The 19,696-nt window shown below is 40.2% G+C and overlaps 1 protein-coding gene across 1 annotated transcript in view; it reads left to right on the top strand.

Annotated features, from left to right (window-relative positions):
• tanc2b (tetratricopeptide repeat, ankyrin repeat and coiled-coil containing 2b) overlaps positions 1 to 19,696 on the top strand; it is a 626,942-nt gene that overhangs the window by 150,169 nt on the left and 457,077 nt on the right. Inside the window, exon 2 of the mRNA XM_060939453.1 lies at positions 3,032 to 3,097. The gene's annotated coding sequence lies outside the window, so the exon portion shown is untranslated. The remainder of the gene's footprint in view (positions 1 to 3,031; positions 3,098 to 19,696) is intronic.

The raw sequence follows: 19,696 nt of genomic DNA, 5'->3' as shown, positions 1-19,696 counted from the left end.
TCCGCCGTTGCCAGCTAAAACTCCATAGTTCAAAGAAGAAGCCGTATCTAAACATGATCCAAAAGCGCAGACGTCTTCTCTGGGCCAAGGCTCATTTAAAATGGACTGTGGCAAAGTGGAAAACTGTTCTGTGGTCAGACGAATCAAAATTTGAAATTCTTTATGGAAATCAGGGACACCGTGTCATTCGGACTAAAGAGGAGAAGGACGACCCAAGTTGTTATCAGCGCTCAGTTCAGAAGCCTGCATCTCTGATGGTATGGGGTTGCATTAGTGCGTGTGGCATGGGCAGCTTACCCATCTGGAAAGAAACCATCAATGCTGAAAGGTATATCCAGGTTCTAGAGCAACATATGCTCCCATCCAGATGACGTCTCTTTCAGGGAAGACCTTGCATTTTCCAACATGACAATGCCAAACCACATCCTGCATCAATTACAGCATCATGGCTGCGTAGAAGAAGGGTCCGGGTACTGAACTGGCCAGCCTGCAGTCCAGATCTTTCACCCATAGAAAACATTTGGCGCATCATAAAACGGAAGATATGACAAAAAAGACCTAAGATAGTTGAGCAACTAGAATCCTACATTAGACAAGAATGGGTTAACATTCCTATCCCTAAACTTGAGCAACTTGTTTCCTCAGTCCCCAGACGTTTACAGACTGTTGTAAAGAGAAAAGGGGATGTCTCACAGTGGTAAACATGGCCTTGTCCCAACTTTTTTGAGATGTGTTGTTGTCATGAAATTTAAAATCACCTAATTTTTCTCTTTAAATGATACATTTTCTCAGTTTAAACATTTGATATGTCATCTATGTTCTATTCTGAATAAAATATGGAATTTTGAAACTTCCACATCATTGCATTCCGTTTTTATTTACAATTTGTACTTTGCCCCAACTTTTTTGGAATCGGGGTTTTATTAATGAGTGAGTGAACTGAAAGAGTGATATATTTTTCAACAGGAGAAGATAAATATTATATTTTCTTGCCAATACGCAAGTTAATTCAAAGAATTTTAATTTCGAACCGGTTTGCCATTTTGACAACGCACATCTAGTCAGCAGGAAAACACTGGGAGTGACGTAATCAGAGTGAATTATCAGAAAATATGTCACTCAGATCCACGATGTATTTCGTATGAAAAATGCAAGTTTTTCAACACAAGAAGATAAACTTCATCTCTTCAAGACGTGTAATTTTCTTTTTATTATATAGACACATTCACAAACAAAAAGTCCCCAAATTTATCAAAACAATTCATTGATTTCCTCACAAGTGACATATAGAGGTTTATGTCATGGTTTTGGTTCTCCATGTCCTGGATGTAGCTCATATGAAAAACACAAGTGGCGGATTTCCCACTAAAACATTTGTGTCTATATTGTGTTTAGAGCATCTCTGACTAATATTCATGACCAAATATTTAGACAGGCTACATGTCTAATGTAAATACTAGTAAAAGTTGGAAAGGTTTAAGTTTGAATCCCTTATATTGTAATTTAATTTTAAATGGTTTTACCATTTTATTTTCAGGTTAGCTAGGCTGTTAGCTAGGTTAGTTAGTCCATCTAAATAATCTGTCCATAAGCAGTAGTTCTGCCACCAGTCTGAATGAATTCTCATTTGATTACTACAGAAGACTATGAGGTATTTTAATCCTAGGGGTCTTATTTAAAATTTTATTTTGAAGAGTATATCATGTCAAATGCCTCATGCGTATTTCTCCATATGTTCATGCAGTGCCTTGTATAAACATTCACACCCATGAACATTTCCACATTATGTAGAACCTGGAATTGAAATGGACTTATTTCAGACTTTTTAAATCTGATTTACTAGGGGTGTAATGATACATTCTGGCCATGATTTGATTCACATTATGGGCGAGAGGGGAGACTTGGGACAAGTTTTCAGCTTTTGTAGATTGTGTAAAAGTCTTTGCAGGTAGCATCACGTTCATATTGCATTAGAGAGTATTTACTATAACCTCTGACCACAACCAGTTTCTCAGCTTGGCACATATACTGGCCTTCAGGGTTCACTTTTTCTGTCATTATTTTTTGCAGGGAGACATGAGACATTGAGGGGAGACATGGGCCGTTATGTTGGGAGACTTGGGACATAGTGGGGAGATATGAAACAAAAATAAAATACCTAGGCCTACATGTCTAATTTTTATTTATTACCAAAACTTGTAATGCATGAACTGTTTGAACACACAATGTATAACAGTGGTTTTGACAAATAGAATTCTTGAATCTTGAATCCTTCAACATGACCTGAATTCTTTTTTACTAATGCTTTCCGCTCACTGACCTTTAATAGACAGCCTCTTATAGGTAGAGTCACAGGGGCTTCATAATAATATTTAAGCAATCACAAACACACACACACACAAAGAAAACAAGAAAAAAAGAAAAAAAAACACTAGGCCAGTTTTCGGTCATTAGTAGGTTAGTGTTACCAATTTAATGAAAAATGGACATGTGGTCACTGAGTAATAAGGCCTTCACTTCCTGAGTCCTGCACTATTGATCTGAACCTCTTACATCCTCTACATCCACCTTCCTATAATATTTCATATAACTACATCATTGATCTCTAGTCCAGCTGCTGAAAAATGTTTTTTAATCATGTTGATTTCCTTCTTAGGATGTGAGGAAGAGATGTTTACCACCAAAAAAATGGTGTTCAGTAATACCTTTTCGAATGGTGTGAATTTCACTCATAGTAAATAAAGTGTATAGTGATGTAGGTGCTACCAGTTAAATCTACTACAACCTGTATGCAAAGATGTAAAAATAAAATCCCTGTTGAAAATGTTTATTCGTACCATAGCAGCTCAGCAGTAAGGTTTCTGTGTTAGTGACTGCACTAGTTCATAACTGTTGGGCTCCTGAACCCCCATAAAAACTCAGCTATATGATTGATTTGCATTCTGTCTCACTTATAAGTCAGCTGATGAAAATGTATTTTCTGATGTATTCATATAAAAGAGGCTTATTGAGTTCTTCTCTTTCTCTGTAGTTTATTGCCGATGTATGATGCATGGAGAGAGTGGGTGGATGAGTTAGACTGAGCCCACAATACACAGTAAGTCTTTTACTCTTGATCATTTTTGCACACACACAATAAAAACAAACAAACAAACAAACAAACAAACAAACAAACTACAACAACAACAACAACAAAATATATATATAATATATATATATATATATGAGTGATTCCACGCTTATGGGTACTGAAATGGGGACGTGAACTTATTTTTAAAAATTCACCTAAAACCATTTCTTTTTTTTACCATCTGGTCACAAAACATGTAATCTTTAATGAATGATATGTTAAAAGATAACTTTAATTTTCTGAGATGTAATAAAAACATATTTATATGCCAAAGTCAGAACGGAACAGAAGTGTTGTGGACATATATATTCTCAATTTTAACAATGTAGAATTACTTTTTGAAACATAGGAAGGTGATGTTTTAGCAAATATAATGAATAAACATGTGTAGTAGAATAAACATACACATTCTTTCAATAAGATTAACATGGTATATAGCTAGATTGTAATTAATTTGTAACAGACGCGAGATGGACAATCGTAACAGAAGTAGGGGAGAGCGGGGTAAGATGAGCCACTTTTTACATTTTTCATCATAACTACATGTTAAAGCCATTTTTGCTTCCAGTCTACACACCATACCAAATTTCAAAGTGTACTGTTACTATCTGAGCAAAAAATAATTGATAAGCTCTTATGGTTAGAGTGATATTACCTCTTGAAAAAAAAATGTCAAGTGGCTCAACTTACCCCATGCACGGGGTAAGATGAGCCACTGTGTGGGGTAAATTGAGCCAACACAAAACATGTTAGGTTAACAAAGTAAACAACTTTTATTATTAGAAATGCAATCAGTGAATCAAGTCAAGTCAATCAAGTGGGGGATAGGGCCGTTGCATAGAGAAGGGGAGATGAAGAGAGAGGTGATAGAACGAGATGGGATAGGGAGGGATAGATAGATGGATAGAGAGAGAGAGATATGCATAGATAGATAGAAAGAGGGATGGTTAGAGAGGGAATGAGAGATATACTATATTATAGAAATTACTAAAACAGTAGAACAGTGCCAAAAAACTTATTTCTTTCAGTAGGTTAAAACATTGCTAAAACATGCAGCAATCATTCCATCAATCATTTCATCATTATTCAATGTTCCAAGCGTTCAAATTGCAAGGGAACACCATTTGCCTCTCCCTCCGTGCTGTCCCCCCAACAGTAAAGGGGTGGGACAATTTTTTCACAATATCCTGTCTTGACAGGACAGCCTTATCTTTCTCTTTGAAGACAAAGGTCGGCTTTCTTGCAGAGCCATGGCATGACCGGCTTCTTTTGACAAATCTTGCCTCTATTTCGAAGACATCCAATTTGATTATCTGGCCAATGAAGAAATGCACTTTCTTCTTCCCCGTGAATTTTGCCACAACATAATCCCCCACATCTAACAACTGGTCTTCCTCATCTGATGTCATATATATATATATATATATATATATATATATATATATATATATATATATATATATATATATATATATATATATAATGTTGTTGTCATATATGACCAGTAAATGTGAAAACTTAAGTGTCATCCATATTGGGTAAGCTCAGCCACCAATGGGGTAAGTTGAGCCAGTGGCTCAACTTGCCCCACATCTAATGATCTAATGGCTCGTCTTACCCCGTGGCCACCATTTTGTAGAAAAATGCTAATAAAGGGGATTAGGCTAATCAAAATTATTTTTATTAGCATTCATATCATAGCTTAGAAAGCCACTAACTTAACCCTAATGTGTCTAAATATTATTCTACTTTTGTCTTCTCTAAATCATCTTCACTGTGGACAAACATGGAATTGACTTAGAAAGCACAAAAACACATTTTTATAAATATCTCCCTCACCTAGTTTGACATGTGGTGCTCCTCTCCACAAGTGTAAGTAAATGGTCCCGCCCCCCCTTTGAATGTGGTCACATGATCACATTTGTTTACTGTTTCTTAGAAACAGGGGGTGGCTCATCTTACCCTCTGGCTCATCTTACCCCGCTCTCCCCTAATGTAACAGACATCATTTTGGAACTCATAGGCTTGACTTTGGCATATAAATGTTTTTATTACATCTCAGAAAATTAAAGTTATCTTTTAACATATCATTCATTAAAGATTACATGTTTTGTGACCTGATGGTAAAAAAAGAAATGGTTTTAGGTGAATAAGTTCATGTCCCCATTTCAGTACCCATAAGGGTGGAATCACTCATATATATATATAAAATCACAATGATCAGCAATAAAAATAAAAACACTGACAGGTTGTTTACGTTGTTAAAAACACTGATTATGTTGTTACAATGGCACCTGTCAAGGGGTGGGATGTATTAGGCAGCAACAGAGCAGTTAGTTCTTTTGACACCTTTCTGTTTTAGCCAGTATTACCTCCACAGTAAGAGAGTCTGGGCGCTAAACTGGTCTGCTGCAGTCCAGACCTGTCTCCCATTTAAAACATTTGGCGCATTATGAAGTGCAAAATACAATAAAGAAGACCCCGAACTGTTGAGCAACTGAAACTGGATATCAGGCAAGAATGGAACAACATTTCTCTTTCAAAACTACAGCAGTTGGTCTCCTCAGTTCCCAAACGTTTACATTGTGTTGTTAAAAGTAGAGGTGATGCAACACAGTGGCAAACATGGCCCTGCCTCAACTTTTTTAAACGTGTTGCTGACACCAAATTCAAAATGAGCATATATTTATCAAAAAACAATAAAATTTCTCAGTTTCAAAATTTTTTGAAATTTTGTCATATGTTGTCTTTGGGGCGGCACGGTGGTGTAGTGGTTAGCGCTGTCGCCTCACAGCAAGAAGGTCCTGGGTTCGAGCCCCATGGCTGGCGAGGGCCTTTCTGTGCGGAGTTTGCATGTTCTCCCCGTGTCCGCGTGGGTTTCCTCCGGGTGCTCCGGTTTCCCCCACAGTCCAAAGACATGCAGGTTAGGTTAACTGGTGACTCTAAATTGACCGTAGGTGTGAATGTGAGTGTGAATGGTTGTCTGTGTCTATGTGTCAGCCCTGTGATGACCTGGCGACTTGTCCAGGGTGTACCCTGCCTTTCGCCCGCAGTCAGCTGGGATAGGCTCCAGCTTGCCTGCGACCCTGTAGAACAGGATAAAGCGGCTAGAGATAATGAGATGAGATGTTGTCTTTGCACTATTTTCAATGAAATTTCCATGATTTGCAAATTATCGCATTCTGTTTCTATTTACAGTTTACACAGTGTCCCAACTTTTTGGGAATTGGGGTTGTAATTTTATGGCTTATATATATAACAATGAAACAGCATCAGGAATGGCACTAAATATAAACTAACAAAGAGTCAATAATAATAATAAAAAAAAAAAAATAATAATAATAATAATAATAATAAAAATTTCAATTTATATAGCGCCTTTCTCAAAACCCAAGGTCGCTTTACAATTATAGGGAACAAATAAATAAATTAATTTAAATAAATAAATAAATAAATAAAAAAGTCCACCAAATAGAGGCCAGGATGTCATTCCAATGGTGTAGCAGCCACAGTCCCACCAAAAGGCGCACGAAAACAAGTCCCACACCGCCAGCACAGCCGCCGCCGGCAACATCACTCAGAACACCATTCCATGGATCCACAAAGCGAGCACAGAAGCACCGCCACGCACAGCGCCGGTACGTCCCAAACCGCCTGCACAGCCACCGTGACACCACCGAGCAACATCACTCGGAACACCACGCCAAGCACTAAAGCACTGAGCGCTGGACAACCACGATGTTAAAATGAGCAATGAGCTTACTGCAGTCCATAGCTGGGAGCACAGGCATCACCCACGGCGAACCAAGGGTCCAGAGCTACACCACAACCGGTGGACAAACACTCAAACAAAAACAAACATCAAACTACACAAACACTAAAATAAATAAATAAATAAGTAAAAAAAAGAGAGAAAATAAAAGAAAAAAGCTCCGGTTTCCGATAGCAAATTTTCGATCCCACACAGGGATCTTCTTCGGGCACTGTATTTAAATGCACAAACAGCAGTGGGATTGAAAATTTGCTATTGGAAACCGGCTTTTTGTTAGTTATATATATATATATATATATATATATATATATATATATATATATATATATATATATATACACACACACACATACACACACACACACAGGGCGGCACGGTGGTGTAGTGGTTAGCACTGTCGCCTCACAGCAAGAAGGGCTTTCTGTGTGGAGTTTGCATGTTCTCCCTGTGTCTGGGTGCTCCAGTTTCCCCCACAGTCCAAAGACATGCAGGTTAGGCTAATTGGTGGCTCTAAATTGACCGTGAGTGTGAATGGTTGTTTGTCTCTGTGTCAGCCCTGTGATAACCTGGCGACTCGTCCAGGGTGTACCCCGCCTCTTGCCCATAGTCAGCTGGGATAGGCTCCAGCTTGCCTGTGACCCTGTAGAACAGGATAAGTGGCTACAGATAATGGATGGATGGATGGATGGATGGATATACACACACATGAGGGTAAGTCAAAAAGTTCTAGGAGACAGATGTTATAATTTCAAAAGGAATACAAAGAAGGAATTTTCCGATGGAAATGCCATGTGCAGAAGTGTTTAGACGTAAATGGAGGATATGTAGAGAAATAACTTTACTTTCATAAATAAAGATTTTTTTCATTTGTCTTAGAGCTTTTTGACTAACCCTCGTGTATATATATATATATATATATATATATATATATATATATATATATATATAAAATTATATCCACATTCACTGTATATGAGCAGTTGCGTGCTCTGATTGGCTACTCTACTACTAGGATATCAGCTCATAGAAGAAAATGGCGGACCGTGTTACTGAACCAACCAAGGAAGAATTAAAAACTAATCAGGAGCAAAGGCTTCAAGTTACTAGGGAGCATAAAGATTGGACTCTGGAGCAATGGAAAAAGCTCATGTGGTCATCCATCATGCATAGTGGCCACTGTACAAGCCTCTGGAGGCAGTGTTATGATCTGGGGTTGCTTTAATTGGTCAGGTCGAGGCTCAGAAACATTATGTGGCAATAAAATGAAGTCAGCTGACAACCTGAATGTAATGAATGACCAGGTTATCACATCAGTGGATTTTTCTTCCCTGATGGCATGGGAATAAAGTTAGGGCTCAGATTGTGAAAGAGTGGTTTAGGGAGCATGAGGAATCATTTTCACACATGAATTGGCTACCACAGAGTCCTGACCTTAATTCCACTGAGAATCTTTGGGATGTGCTCGAGAAAACTTTACGTAGTGGTTCAACTCTCCCATTGTCAAGTCAAGATCTTGGCAAAAAATTAATGCAACTCTGGACTGAAATAAATGTTGTGATGTTGCATAAAGTTGTTGAAACAGTGCCACAGTGAATGTGCACCATAATCAAAGCTTAAAGCGGTCCAACAAAATATTAATGTGTGCTACTTCTTTGTTTGGCTGGGCAGTGTATGTCTGTTTTTCTGTCTGTCTGTCTATGTGTGTGCGAGTAATGCTCTATAATGCATTGTAAGTGGGCACAGACTAAACTGGAAAAACAAACAAATAAGAGGTATTAATCACGGGGAATTCTGACTCTGACAGTTCCTTAACTTCAGCTTGTCACTTTATTTCATAATTGAACTCAAATATAGATGTGTGTAGGAATGTTTTTTAATCCCATGAGTGTGGGATATTCTCTCATGAATTTAGTTGGTCCTGTTTCCCAGAATATAAAGAAACTGTTAGCCTAATTTAAACCATTGAAACAAAGAATGCCATAAATGCATTGCATAGTGCATGCTCATATCTGTTTGCTTACAAAAAAAATTTTTTCGTTCTGCGGGATCCCAGTCTCAATGCTCTGTGAACTTTTCTGACAAGCTTTCTAAAAATACACCAGACACTGAATATTGTGCTTCTGTTTATAACATATGATCTATTCATTCCAAATAAAGTGTTCATATATATATGTGTGTGTGTGTGTGTGTGTGTGTACACACAATCCTCTTTTGTTTTGGCTATACTCTGAAGACATTTGAGTTAATTTGAGATGATAGATCAAAATATCAGCTTTCATTTCCTGAGCTTTACATCTAGATGTGTTAAAAGTGCTGACTGCCAAAGTCATCAGAAATTTTCACTTTTTTTTTTACCGTGCATGGCATTTTCCTATGTCTTGCAAGAACAATACCATGTGGACGAGATGTAGTCAGGGAGCATATGTAACCTACTTTGCAAAATTTGCCAAGTCTGGTTTCTCAGTATTAACCCTTTATTTACATCCATCCATCCATCCATCCATTATCTGTAGCTGCTTATCCTGTCCTACAGGGTCGCAGGCAAGCTGGAGCCTATCCCAGCTGACTATGGGCGAGAGGCAGGGTACACCCTGGACAAGTCGCCAGGTCATCGCAGGGCTAACACATAGACAACCATTCACACTCACTTTCACACCTACGGTCAATTTAGAGCCATCAGTTAGCCTAACCTGCATGCCTTTGGACTGTGGGGGAAACCGGAGCACCCGGAGGAAACCCACGCGAACATGGGGAGAACATGCAAACGCCACACAGAAAGGCCCTCACCGGCCACTGGGCTCAAACCCAGGACCTTCTTGCTGTGAGGCGACAGTGCTAACCACTACACCACCGTGCCGCCCCGCCCTTTATTTACATCCCAAACAAATTATTTTTATTTGTTGTAATGTCAGTAATCACCATTTTCACCAAAAAAAGGAAATGCTAAATATCGCATGTAAAAACATAAAAAAACATATATCCGTATCACTTAAGTCCATTATAACGTCTGTATTTTTTTTATTACCCGTTTACTAACTTTATGTGAATAAAAATAATATATTTACATAATATTATCAAGTTTAAAATGAGACATTTAAGTACATAGAGAACATAAAAAAGCCAGAAATATTTTACACTATTGCTACAGAACTTGAGAATATTTATTGCTTATGTACATTCCAGAACTCAGCTCACAATCTCTCATTTCAGAAATTTCTGTGATACATTTATTACTAAGCTGCTAGCAGTTTCTGGTTTTTTTTATGTCCAAACTACATCAAGAAGTAACACTTTGACAAACACAAAACATGAAGATAAAAGCAGTTATTGGTAACACATATTATGACCAGAACAGCCACTGGACTATTTTCAAAAGTGAACAATGTCACTTTCACAACTAGACAATGTCAGTTTCCTCTGTATCTGCTGGACTGTCTGTTGTTCTGTTTTGGCATGCATCACCACATTCATTTTCTAAGAGCATGCATATTAAGCTACTTTCAAATGTGTCCACATGTTTATGATACAGTGAACTCTTCATCATTTGATATTTCATATTAATGAATAAGTAAAAAATGAATGATACTTCTCATTCGAAATATTATATTTGACATGTGCAGATTTTGTCTGATAAAATCTTTTATTCAAATAAGGAATCACTTATCCCAGCTTTTTATTGAAGAGTTGGTATGTGGACACATTGTTATTAAGCATTAGCATATTAGCACAAAGCATATTTACAGGATAGGTGCAAGGATGAGGAATCTGTTGTGGTTGTGTATGGAGAGTGCATGGACAGATAAGCATCAGACATCAGACATTTCAGTAACTCTATAACTAACAGGTTCACTAGTTATCTACAATTTGTAAGAAAGAGTTATATTCTTAATTATGGCAGACATTTGAGACAAGCATGCAAACGTACAGATAGGCAAAGATAAACACACAAAGAAGCGACTAACTTGCTGGAATATTTTTGCAACAAATCTCAGAGTTATGGGACCCCAACAGAAAATCAGTCACCTTGTTAAACACTTTTTTTCATCAATCTTGAAACAAACATACTTTTAGATAAAGAATCTATAGAGTAACAAACTCCTAAAAGCAAAAAGTTATGTCAGTTGAATAGACTGAGTAGCACACCACCTCTGAGGTTCTAACTGATCGCACTCAGTAGTTTAGGTCCTTTTAGTGTTAAATGGGTATCTAATGTATGAACCACGCTTTTGACCTGAGTAAAAAGGTTGTGTGCCACAAATAACACCTATTATGGATATAATAATTGCATATTAATGATGTAATACTTTTATACGAATTTCCTATATGTGGTTTCAGGGCTCTTTTTATGCACAAAGTTCCCCTGCATAATTAACTATGAAACAGCAACCTACAAACATTACAAGTCCAGATTTATGGATTTATATCTGAACTTGTATATTATTACCAAAAACAAGACTTGGCAAATTTTGCAAAGTAGCCTCCAAATATAAACAAATACCACCTGACTAATGTGATAATTTTTTGGGACAGTTTTCCTCTCTCTTGAGGTAAACAGTATAGCCCTACGGAAACAGCCGAATGTGAGAAGCTTTAACTAACTAGCATAACTGTGGAACTGCTTCACACCAAGAGGGCGACGCATGGAAAATACTGTGACTCTGCATCGACTTCCGAGAGTTTTGAGTCGCAGGGATGTAATTTGTGGGATGTAATTTGTGGTTGACATTCGCGAATAGATCTGTGAAACAAAAAACAAATGATCATTTCTCTCTTACTACATTTGTGTTCTCGTTTCTTTCTCTGTAAGATCAAAACATTAGGTGTATAACTCCATACTTGCTACCGTGAAGTCAAGCCCATGCATTCTAAGACTAAGATGGCTAAGCACTAGCTAGAATAATTTAGTTATCTGTCCAGAAAAATGACACCATCTAACCTTCTATCTTGCAGTTGCACTTACTAGGCAGGCTTTTCTTTTCTTTTCCACTGGCTGTTAGCTGGTGGGAGAGTGGAGTCTGCCATGTTTGCCCATGCTGACTTGTTTTGGTTAAAAGTAGGTCAAACATGGCCCACAGTGGTCATGTGATATTGTTGCTCACTCTCTTTGCCAATCTCCGGAATTGTAAAATGAGGGACACATCACTACAAAACATTTATATGTAGGATACACAGTGTATGCAGCAGCGAAACATCTCAAAACTCCAACAGCAATAGAAATAGAATATTTTGCCCAGAATTCAAGTTTGCAGTCAGCACCTTTAAATAACTGAGAATATGGTACCTTTTGTTTGAATGCACACATTTTTCAAGTGATCAAAAAAACAAACAAACCTATATTGGAATGTGTGACTGACTGGAGTTTCTTGTTGCTCAGATGTGCCCTGTTAGATTGATTGTTTAAACAATTAATAGCTCTGAAATCTACTCTTGGTTTGAGCCCTGGGCTTTGCCTGTGAAGACTGCATTTGTTGTTAAAAAGGATAAACCAACATGAAGACCAGAGAGCTATCATTAGGTGAAAAACAAGCCATTTAGAAGCTTAGAAAAGAGGGACATTTGATCAGAGCCATTGTCCAAGAATTGGGCATAGCCAATATATCAATTTGGAATATCATCTCATTCTCATCTCATTATCTCTAGCCGCTTTATCCTGTTCTACAGGGTTGCAGGCAAGCTGAAGCCTATCCCAGCTGACTACAGGCAAGAGGCAGGGTGCACCCTGGACAAGTCGCCAGGTACAGGGCTGACACATAGACAACCATTCATACCTACGGTCAATTTAGAGTCACCAGTTAACCTAACTTGCATGTTTTTGGACTGTGGGGGAAACCAGAGCACCCGGAGGAAACCCACACGGACAACATGCAAACTCCGCACAGAAAGGCCCTCGCCGGCCACGGGGCTCGAACCCAGACCTTCTTGCTGTGAGGCGACAGCGCTAACCACTACACCACCATGCCACCTTGGAATATCATCTCATCTCATTATCTCTAGCTGCTTTATCCTTCTACAGGGTCGCAGGCAAGCTGGAGCCTATCCCAGCTGACTACGGGCGAAAGGCGGGGTACACCCTGGACAAGTCGCCAGGTCATCACAGGGCTGACACATAGACACAGACAACCGTTCACACTCACACCTACGGTCAATTTAGAGTCACCAGTTAACCTAACTTGCATGTTTTTGGACTGTGGGGGAAACCAGAGCACCCGGAGGAAACCCACATGGGCAACATGCAAACTCCGCACAGAAAGGCCCTCGCTGGCCACGGGGCTCGAACCCAGACCTTCTTGCTGTGAGGCGACAGCACTAACCACTACACCACCATGCCGCCTTGGAATATCATGAAAAATAAAATAAAAAAACAACAACAACAACCCACTGGTGCACTAACAAACCAGACATCAAACATGTCAGCCAAGGAAACCAGCAGCAGTTAATGACACAAACATTGGGAAAGCTGTGAAGAAAAATCCCAATACAGTGGTGCTTGAAAGTCTGTGAACCCTTTAGAATTTTCTATATTTCTGCATAAACATGACCTAAAACATCATCAGATTTTCACACAAGTCCTAAAAGTAGATAAAGAGAACCTAGTTAAACAAATGAGACAAAAATATTATACTTGGTCATTTATTTATTGAGGAAAATGATCCAATATTACATATCTGTGAGTGAAAAAAGTATGTGAACCTCTAGGATTAGCAGTTAATTTGAAGGTGAAATTAGAGTCAGGTGTTTTCAATCAATGGGATGACAATCAGGTGTGAGTGGGCACCCTGTTTTATTTAAAGAACAGGGATCTATAAAAATCTGGTCTTTACAACACATGTTTGCAGAAGTGTATCATGGCACAAACAAAGGAGATTTCTGAGGACCTCAGAAAAAGCGTTGTTGATGCTCATCAGGCTGGAAAAGGTTACAAAACCATCTCTAAAGAGTTTGGACTCCACCAATCCACAGTCAGACAGATTGTGTACAAATGGAGGAAATTCAAGACCATTGTTATCCTCCCCAGGAGTGGTTGACCAACAAAGATCACTCCAAGAGCAAGGCATGTAATAGTCGACGAGGTCAAAAAGACATTGGCTAATGTTAATGTTCATGAGTCCACCATCAGGAGAACACTGAACAACAATGGTGTGCATGGCAGAGTTGCAAGGAGAAAGCCACTGCTCTGCAAAAAGAACATTGCTGCTCATCTGCAGTTTGCTAAAGATCACGTGGACAAGCCAGAAGGCTATTGGAAAAATGTTTTGTGGATGGATGAGACCAAAATAGAACTTTTTGGTTTAAATGAGAAGCGTTATGTTTGGAGAAAGGAAAACACTGCATTTCAGCATAAGAACCTTATCCCATCTGTGAAACATGGTAGTGGTAGTATCATGGTTTGGGCCTGTTTTGCTGTTGTGGATGGACCTTGTGATGTTCAGATGAATGTTTGGCAGTCAAACTACGCCACCTGTTGGTAGTGCGAGTAAACAGCAAGGAAGTTACGCTGGTTGTTGAGTGCAGATAAAAAGCGGGGACAATAAACAAAGTTTCTGTTCAACATGTCGTTGTTCTCCTGGTTCATAAATACGCAACAGAAACATTACAATGGCGACGAGGAGTAAAGGAAAATACACTCAAAGAAGCAACAAGGACACCGCTGTTTTTTTCTGAGGAGAAAAGAGGGTGAAAGATGAACAAGTGGACAAGCAGAAACAAGCTAAGTGGGCTAAGTTAACTCAAGAAACGTGGTTGTGTCAGCGCATCTTGGCAAGCATGGCAGTGAACACCGCTTCTCTCCCACCTTTTGATACTGACACTGATCTTGGCACTGTCGGACCTCGCTGGAACAAATGGCTGCAAAGGTTTGAAAATTACACCACTGCAATGAACATTACTGGAGATGCTAGACTTAAAGCATTACTGTTGCACTTAGCAGGAGAACGAGTGCATGATATTTACGACACACTGGCAGCTGAAGATGACAAATGCAAACACTAAGCAGAAGCTATCTGGATATTTCTCTCCCAAGAAAAGCGTGCAATATCAAGTGTACATCTTCAGAAAGGCTGTGCAGGAACCAGGAGAAAATGTGGACAGTTATCACACCAGGCTAAGGATGTTAGCCAAGAACTGTGAGTTTGCAGATACTGAAGCAGAGATCAAAACTCAAATAATACAAAGCTGTGCATCATCCAGGCTACGCAGAAAAGCACTGAGGGAGCCCAAGATAACCTTAGATGAGCTTCTTGACCATGGGCGAACACTCAAACTGTCTGAAATGCAAGCATCTGGCATAGAAAAGGGCACATCTGCTTCAGTCAACATGCTGGATCGAAAGACTGTGGAGAAAAACCCAAGTCACAGCAGATGGTCAGATAAGCGACATTCAGAGAACCGCTGCAGGAACTGTGGAGGTAAATACCCTCATGATGGAGAGTGTCCTGCCAAAAATAAACAATGCAGAGTTTGTGGCAAACTGAATCACTTTGCAAGACAGTGCCGCTCAAAACCCAGAGACATTAACACAAAGCAACCGCAAAACAAAGTTAACCAGTATCCTAAGAAGGTCCATCAAATAACAAAGACTGCACCAGGTGAGAACACAGAGCACAATTCTTCCAGCAGTGACGATGCATATGTGTTTGTAGTTGATGCTGACAAGATCTCAGAGTTACCACAGACAAACATCAAGCTAAACAGCAGCAGCATGCTAGTTTTAATCAATTCGGGGGCCTCAGCAAATTGTGTCAGTGAAGCAATTTTTGAGAAACTGATGCCACGTCCACGACTCAGCTCCACCAAGACCAAAATATACCCTTTCCGCTCCAATGTTCCTTTGCCTGTCAGTGGTGCTTTCAGGTGCAGTGTGGAAAAGGGACAGAAGAGGACAATGTGCACGTTCTTTGTGATTAAAGGTGACGGATTCAATGTTCTCAGCTACAAAATGTCCAAAGCACTAGGACTGATTAAGGTGGTCACTGCAGTATCATCCACACCACAGTATTGCACAGTAGCAGACGAGCTAGTGGAAAGTAATCTCGAGCTGTTCCAAGGAATTGGAAAGCTGAAAGACTTTCAGGTAAAACTTCACATAAATCCTGATGTCAAGTCTACATGCCAACCACATCAACATGTACCATTCCACATCCGCCAGAAGGTCAAGGATGAGCTTCGAAAGCTGGAGGCAGATGACATCATTGAAGAGGTCACAGGCCCGACACCATGGGTTTCACCTATCGTTACACCTCCTAAAGACCCTAATAAAGTCAGAATCTGTGTCGACATGCGCCAAGCTGTTCCAGAGACTAAAAGAGAGCGGTCTCACACTCAATCGAGAAAAATGTGAATTTAACAAATCCAGGCTTGAGTTCTTTGGTTTCATCTTTTCTGCACAGGGTGTCTCAGCAGATCCCAAGAAAGTTGCTGCGGTTCGGCACGCTACAGATCCACAAACTCCAGGTGAAATCAAGAGTCTGCTGGGCATGGCCAATTACTGCTCAAGATTTATCAAAGACTTCTCCATCTCTGAACCGCTGCACAAGCTCACCAGACAGGGTACGCCCTGGGAGTGGGGACCAGAACAGCAAGCTGCATTGCAGACACTGAAAGACAGTCTGACCAGTGACACAACAATGTCATATTTTTACCCAGGCAGAGAGACTGAACTGATCATGGATGCTAGCCTGGTTGGACTGGGTGCAATCCTCTGCCAAAAAGATGAAAAAGGGGTGAAACGCATAGTAGCGTATGCTAGTCGGTCTCTCAGTGACGTGGAGAGATGGTACTCACAGACAGAAAAGGAAGCATTGGCTATTGTGTGGAGCTGTGAGCACTTCCACCTCTACATCTATGGCCATCCTTTAACTCTAGTGACTGATCACAAAGCACTGGAAATCATATGGAACAATTCTAAATCAAAACCACCCGCCAGGATTGAAAGATGGGGACTAAGACTTCAGCCCTATGACTTCAAAGTGGAATATAGAAAAGGAGCTGAAAACCCAGCTGACTACATGTCTCGTCACCCCATCCCTGCTCAGATAAGTGACAGCACACGTGCAGCAAAAGTAGCAGAGGAATATGTGAACTTCATTGCTAGTCATGCAACACCCAAAGCCATGACGCTCATGGAAATCAAAGCAGAGACACTTAAAGACCCACTCCTACAAGAAGTCAGTATTCACATAAGACACAACACTTGGCACAAAACTGAAAAATCACAGCACGCAGACATATTGAAACAGTTCAGACAGGTTAACAGTGAACTAACAACATCAGACATCATACTGTGTGGCACTAGAATAGTGATTCCCTCTGTTCTACAAGACAGAGTGCTCCAGCTAGCTCACAAGGGACACCAGGGCATTGTCAAAACTAAAGCCCTGCTCAGGACCAAAGTCTGGTTTTCAGATATCGATCACAAAGCAGAAGCAGCAGTACGCAACTGTATAGCATGTCAGGCAAACACACCAGTTGCACATACTGAACCACTGAAAATGTCCATTCTACCAGAAGCTCCCTGGCATAGTGTCAGTGTAGATTTTTATGGACCACTTCCAACTGGAGAGTATCTGTTTGTCATAGTGGATGATTATACACGTTACCCAGTTGTTGAGAGTGTAAGGTCAACCTCAGCGAACACAGTCATTCCAGTGATGGACAAGGTTTTCTCCATGTTTGGGATTCCCAGAGTGGTAAAAACTGATAATGGTCCACCATTCAACAGTGATCAATTCTCTCAGTTTGCGGACTATCTAGGATTCCACCACCGCCAGATCACACCCTTTTGGCCGCAGGCTAATGCTACAGCTGAAAGATTCATGCGTACACTGGGCAAAGCTATACGTGTAGCCGAAACACAAGGAATTCCCTGGAAACAACAACTGAACATCTTCTTACGTGAATATCGATCTACACCTCACAGCACAACAGAAAGCTCCCCTGCTGAACTATTGTTCCAGTGCAAGGTGTACATGAAGATTCCCTCATTTGCTCACTCAGCAAGGAACAATTCAGACTCTGAAGTGAAAGCAAAGGACAACAAGGCTAAAACCAAGATGAAATCACATGCAGACTCCCATCGTCATGCTGTACCACATGCTCTCATTCCAGGTGACACTGTGCTTCATCGTCAGCCCAAGCACAGCAAGCTCACCACACCATACAATGCCAAGCCATACTCTGTGACCAAAGTCAAAGGCTCTATGGTTACAGCAGCCAGAAATGGACACTTCATCGTCAGGAACACTTCTTTCTTCAAAAAGATAGCCCCGGAGCTGTTGGACATCAGGCAAGATCCTGGTGACAATACTGTTTGTGATAACATTGATGCCTCTAGTGTCACATCACCACAAAGGTACCCTCTGAGGCAGAACAGACGTCCTCCCGCCTACCTCCAGGACTACACATAGCTTATGGACTGTTATGAACTTATAAGGGGCGGCACGGTGGTGTAGTGGTTAGCGCTGTCGCCTCACAGCAAGAAGGTCCTGGGTTCGAGCCCCGGGGCCGGCGAGGGCCTTTCTGTGTGGAGTTTGCATGTTCTCCCTGTGTCCGCGTGGGTTTCCTCCGGGTGCTCCGGTTTCCCCCACAGTCCAAAGACATGCAGGTTAGGTTAACTGGTGACTCTAAATTGACCGTAGGTGTGAGTGTGAATGGTTGTCTGTGTCTATGTGTCAGCCCTGTGATGACCTGGCGACTTGTCCAGGGTGTACCCTGCCTTTCGCCCGTAGTCAGCTGGGATAGGCTCCAGCTTGCCTGCGACCCTGTAGAAGGATAAAGCGGCTAGAGATGATGAGATGAGATGAACTTATAAGAGACTGGTTTGGTCAAGATTAAAAGACATGTAACTTTCATTTAACAAGAGAAAGCGTTTGCAAGGCATCTTTTAATATGTATTTCATTTGTGAGTTTCAGTAATATATGTTGGCTAAAAGTGAAAAGATAAAGTATTTAATACTACACATTAGCTATATGTCTGAATAAGTACAATGTTCAGTATAGTCAGAATGTTTTGAAATTACTGCAGAATGTTGGTTTAAAATTAAGCAGTTAGCATTGTGTCAAAATGTGAAAATATAGTGTTGGTATTTGCTAAAAAAAAGGGGCAATGTGATGTTCAGAGTATATTTGAATGTTTGGCAGTCAAACTACGCCACCTGTTGGTAGTGCGAGTAAACAGCAAGGAAGTTACGCTGGTTGTTGAGTGCGGATAAAAAGCGGGGACAATGAACAAAGTTTCTGCTCAACATGTCGTTGTTCTCCTGGTTCATAAATACGCAACAGAAGCATTACAGACCTGAAGCAAGCAGTTAATGTGAGGAAACCCACCAACATCCCAGAGTTGAAGCTGTTTTGTACGGAGGAATGGGCTAAAATTCCTCCAAGCCAGTGTGCAGGACTGATCAACAGTTACTGGAAATGTTTAGTTGCAGTTATTGCTACATAAGGGGGTCACACCAGATACTGAAAGCAAAGGTTCACATACTTTTGCCACTCACAGATATGTAATATTGGATAATTTTCCTTAATAAATAAATGACCAAGTATAATATTTTTGTCTCATTAACCGGGTTCTCTTTATCTATTTTTAGGACTTGTGTGAAAATCTGATGATGTTTTAGGTCATATTTATGCAGAAATATAGAAAATTCTAAAGGGTTCACAAACTTTCAAGCACCACTGTACATCAGTCAGTGACATTAACAACCACCTCCACAGGGGAGGGTTGAAGGTATCATAATCCACCTTTCGAAGAAGACTTCGAAAGCAGATATACAGAGGCCATACCACGAGATGCAAAA

Source organism: Neoarius graeffei, chromosome 14 (assembly GCF_027579695.1).
Source record: "Neoarius graeffei isolate fNeoGra1 chromosome 14, fNeoGra1.pri, whole genome shotgun sequence".
Taxonomy (NCBI): domain Eukaryota; kingdom Metazoa; phylum Chordata; class Actinopteri; order Siluriformes; family Ariidae; genus Neoarius; species Neoarius graeffei.
Note: the sequence above shows the minus strand (reverse complement) of the source record. Positions and strands in the feature narration are given on the sequence as shown.